Source organism: Peromyscus leucopus, chromosome 3, assembly GCF_004664715.2.
Source record: "Peromyscus leucopus breed LL Stock chromosome 3, UCI_PerLeu_2.1, whole genome shotgun sequence".
NCBI classification, from domain to species: domain Eukaryota; kingdom Metazoa; phylum Chordata; class Mammalia; order Rodentia; family Cricetidae; genus Peromyscus; species Peromyscus leucopus.
Window position 1 is genome coordinate 6903045 of NC_051065.1, and position 5218 is coordinate 6908262.

The window sequence follows — 5218 nt, forward strand, 5'->3', positions numbered from 1 at the left end:
ATTTCTGTACTTATGAGTAGAATGCCAAATTATGCCTGCTTCCAAAACAAAGGATGTTTAAATATTTACCATTGCTAAAGGCAAATAAAGAATATTTGACATGATCTGAAAATACTTGAAAATTGTTCAAAAGTTATTGGCAAAACCCACAGTGTCTATTTGGAACTGTAGGCTCAGAGATATTCAAATGATGCATTCTGTTATATAAGGTTTATGTTGTAAAGGTTCACCCATTGCACCAGCATTATATGAAGATGTTCTGGAAATTTAGCTCACTGGAAGAGCAGCTGCATGGTCTTTTGTAGTAAGAGGTTGCCTGGTAATTCACTAGGGGCATTTGATAGATCACGGACATAAAAAGAATATTTGTACACACTGTTAAGATCTATTTAGGCCCTCTCTGGTAGCTGAAACACAAGGAAGCAGTACAAAGCAATCCTGAGTAAAATGCCCCCAAGCTTTGAGTACTGAAGTAGTTTTCACAAAATAACAGCAAAACTCCTTATGCGGCAACCTTGCCCTCACTCTCAAGACAGTCTTTTATTTCCTACAGGGGAATTAACGTGAGCACCATCAATGACCTCAGCCTTGTAATAATCCTTCCTTACGTCTTTGCCAAGTGCATTCGGTTTCTGTGCTTCTTAGTCCAAAATTCAAGTGCTTTTACTTTTACTCTGGATGCAGAGACAAACCCCACTATTTTCTTTTTGTATTGGATCTTTGACCCTGTGATGGCATCAACAATATCAGAGGCCTTCCTCAGCATGTTTTCAAATGCTGAATACTAAATTTGTCAATGTTGAAAGACAGAAGCATATGAGATTTGAATAAGAAACAATGTTGGTATGGTAAGACAAAATGCTTTTATGAGTGACATATTCCTTACAAATGCTCATTATTGTTATGAATTTATTTTGAATTGCCATTTGATTATGAAAAGTAGTGTTTAGAGATAGAAATTCATGCATATTTAGAATAAGGATATTGATAAAGATGCTACCTGAAAAAAAAGGTAGTTTTTTCCAAAAAAGATGTAACTAGATTCAACTCCCAGCATCACGTACATACAAACAGAATATACAGCTAATAAACTCTTATGTGTAAATGTACCTGATTATGTCTTAGTATTCAGTAATTTAAAGTCATCCTCTCTGAGATACCGTAGGTATGAATTATGGCATTATGAAACCATAATGAGTGAGTTAAATAACTCAAATTTGTGAATAACATAAAATTCTAAAACATTTTAGATATTTCAGTATACATACACACGTTCTATTTTATTGAGGTAAAGTTCCTCTGGGGGGGGGGGACAGAAACAAGATATTTAAAAGAAACAAGCATTTGACTGTAGCACTTAAAAAAAAATCAAGAGCCCTTTTAAGTTAGTGTGTCCCATACACTATTGCTTCAGAACGGAAAAAAGCTGCTGGCCTGGTCACTGGATATTGTTGAATTCTCTTTCTTATGTGAGTAACCCAATAGTCAGAGAGGTGGAATTCTAGGAATTACTCTCTTAGAACAAATATTGTGACCTGAAATTGTCCATTCAATCCTAATTGTGCAGGCATGAAGTGAGTCTTCATCCATTATTCATAAACTCTAATACAGTGTTACAAAAACGTTTTGAGATTATGAAAAGGAAACCTAAAGCACAATGCATTTGTTATTGCATGCTGTTTTATACTAGGTCTCAGAAATTTCAAATCTGAAGCTACAAATACAATTTAGTGAAAAATGTTAAATGAAAATGGGAGCTTTGTCAAAAAAAATATTATATTAAAAATCATCTGTAATAAATACTTTAAAAAACTTGGTAGTTTTCAAAATAAGACATTAGGTCAGCTTTAGTGTGGTTATTCCATTTGCTCATCATCCTTGATACTATAGTCTAGTTTCATGCTTTCACAATTTCATCTTCAGCTGCCCCTAAGGACAGGGTAGGGTTGTGCACATAGCAAGAACAGTCCCTAACTAGCATATGGCACAAGATAAAATCATAATGTTCTGACTGGTAAATAAAGTGAGTGAACTAAATTTTTGTAATTCAAAGAGCATGAGGAAAAAGCAGCAGTACATTCATGGAACTTAGCTTTTCATGGACATTTCCATCTTATTATTTTAAAGTTATTTAAAAATTTAGTGAGCATGGAATATTTTTCTTTTGCATTTCACAATACCATTTACTTTACATAAACCCAAACTTGTCTAACAACAAAAAGAAAGAAAATAGGTAAAAAAAAACCCTTAATTTTAAATGTTCAATACCACATGATTTTTTTCTACAACATTCTAAATTGCCTCTAATGTCATATATTTCATATATTTGAAACACACTGTTTTTTTATTAAAGCTTAATTCTCTAATATTCTTTAACTGTGTTAAAATATTTTATTGTTAAAATACCTTAAGGTCAAAATTATTATCATTTGCACTCCTTTAGAAAGTAAGACTTAGTACTTTAATATCTAATAATAACAATAGAAGCCCCTTCTTTTCATTACTTGTCCTTCAAATGCTTCATGAGACTCTAACAGGGATATAGACAGATGTTATGGTACAGGAATACTGCTTACAAAGTTGTGACTGTCATTAAGAATGTGTGTTCTTGGCTTTGTTTCCATTTGGAGTCAGTATTTCTCATTTACAGAATTTCTAGATATTAGTTTCTACAGTTTTCTTTTTGTGACCCCCTCCCCATTTTTCTTTTTCAAATTTGGCATTTCATTTCAGATACAAATATTTATATGCTATCTTATTATATTTTGCCATTTTTGTCTTTTCATTTATCCAACCAAAAAGGAAGTCATTACAAATCAAAAGTATTCATCCACTAAATGATTTTCCAACATTAATATAGTGTATATTTGATATTACTAATGACCAATCCAGGCTTTATTTTATGTCCTCCATGTAAACATTTTCTGTTTATTGTTAACCAGTTGCTCTTAATCTAACAACTGTCTATTAATTTTTGTTTATCAGAATGATAACTTCTTAGTAATTAAGATTAACTATGTGATTGCAATTAGTTCAGTAAATCCTAAACCATATATTCAATGGATTAGCACATTTCCTGTTTGTCTTTTTTTGCTGCTTCATACTTGATTTATGATCAAATATATGAGCATTAGGGACAAGGATTAATTGATTTTCTCGTTTTCTATTACTACTCCTCTTTCTCCCCACTTTGCTAACTGTTTTGTCCTTTTTCTGTAGTTAAGGAAGAATAAGAGTAAAACATGATTGCTAACTGTTCTGCCACAAGCGACATATCAATTTCCCCATGAAGACTTTTCTTGAGACGAAACGGCTAAAGACTAATTTTTTTTAGTAGCACTCCTGGTGGTGAGTGGTGGTCTTGCCTGTGGCCACCCAAGAGATTACACTGGACTCCAGACACTCACTGAGAAGTGAGGTGACAGAAACAATGATTCACACCAGTAACATGATTACAAAGCTGGGGTCTGCAGCAGGGCTCCAGGTGGTCAGGTGTGGGTTTGAACATCTAAGGGAGCAATGACATGGGAGGAGCAAGCACTGGGTGGGCCTCAAGCCACCTGACCGTCAGGGACAGAGTCTAAGCATCTGGTGGCTACAGGGATCTCCAGCCCATGATTTGCTTGGCTAGAGGGTTCCTGAAGGATCTGCTGCAAACTTGGCCTTGCTGTGAGGTATTTTTCAATTCTATAGATTTGACTGTACTTGCCCAGGTACTCAGGTCGCCTAGGGGCATCAGTCTTGATCTGCCCTGTGCAAAGCCTCATGAGCAGGTCAGAGATGAAAGTTTCCTCAGTCTCCCCAAGCCGATGTGACTCCTTGACATCCCAACCATTGAACTGGGCCAGGTCTACAGAGACTCCATCACAGAGGTGATCTGGTTCACTTTGAGAAGGAGGCAGTTTCAGGACTTCCTGTCCACACCCTTGGCAATCCTCTTAGGGTTAGTTACTGTGAGTTTATCCCCAACCACCTGGATATCTGCACTACCTGTGAACTTCTGCCTAGCTTCCCAGTCATCCTGGTCAAAGGGGTCTTTGATGGACACAACTGCATACTCATGAATAAGGAAATTATACAGGTCAGGCATGATGTACCTGCTGGAGTCATCAGGAGGTTTGAAATCCAGGTCAAAAGAACCTAGAAGACCTAAAGAACATAGAAGATCTATAAAACATGTGGCATATATTTTACCTGCACAAACATAAAACAAAAATCGTCTTTGGGTGACTTGTGTACAATGCACCATCTGTACTTGTTTTAATGCAGATATGTATGCTGCCTTTAAAAGTTTATGTAACTTCAGAATGAGGGGACCAGACAACAATGAAAATAAATGTTTCAGGTGATCCATCATCTCAAAATGCCTCAATTGCAGTTTCCTCAGAGTTCTTTTTTTTTTTTTTTTTCCATCACAGGCAATTTATTTTGTTCTATTCATTCACAGTTAATACAGAAAATACTTGGAAACATTTCCTCAGAGTTCTTAATCCAGAACAGCTTCAAGGCTGTTGGCTGAGATGGTCCAGACTCAAAAACTACTACAGCCAAGACTTAACCATAATCCTAAATTTTCACCAAAGATTAGCAGTGCCCCCAGTCAGTAGAAAGTAGTCCAGAGAACTACACCCACATTTCCAAAAATAAATTATGAATATTTATCATCATTTAGGAGGGTTGGTTACAAGTTGTTGCTGATGATGGTCAGGGAAAAAAAGCTGAACAAGGGAGATTAGATTCAGATATCTTATTCCAAAAAGAAAAAAGGGGAGATATACAAATAAGATAAACAGATAGATTATTGAGTCTACTTTTAAATTAATAAACAAAAAAACCAACTACTAGTCTTGAATATTTTACATTGGTATGGATTTTTGTATATTGATACAAATTTGAGGTTATTTTTGTTGTGTTGTATGTGTGTTTCTACTCTTGTTTGGGATATTGTGCTTAAGCAGCTCATTTCAAAATATAAAAGTATTGTTAAATACATTGGTTGATAATTAGTCATCTATAATAGCCATCCACATCTATTAAACTATGGTCATCTTAGTTATGTTTTCTAGGTATTCACATACATATTTGTGATAGATAGGTAATCTTCCAACACTTCAAAGACCTACAGAATATGGAATTTAAAATGTTTTAATAGTAACAAGCTATAGAAATGATCGAGATGGGGGAGAACAAGGGAATCCATAGCTGATATGTAGAACTG

General features: G+C 35.1%; 1 pseudogene; it reads right to left on the bottom strand.

Annotated features, from left to right (window-relative positions):
- Positions 1 to 3595: 3595 nt before the first annotated feature.
- LOC114695586 lies at positions 3596 to 4249 on the bottom strand (annotated as a pseudogene).
- Positions 4250 to 5218: the final 969 nt, after the last annotated feature.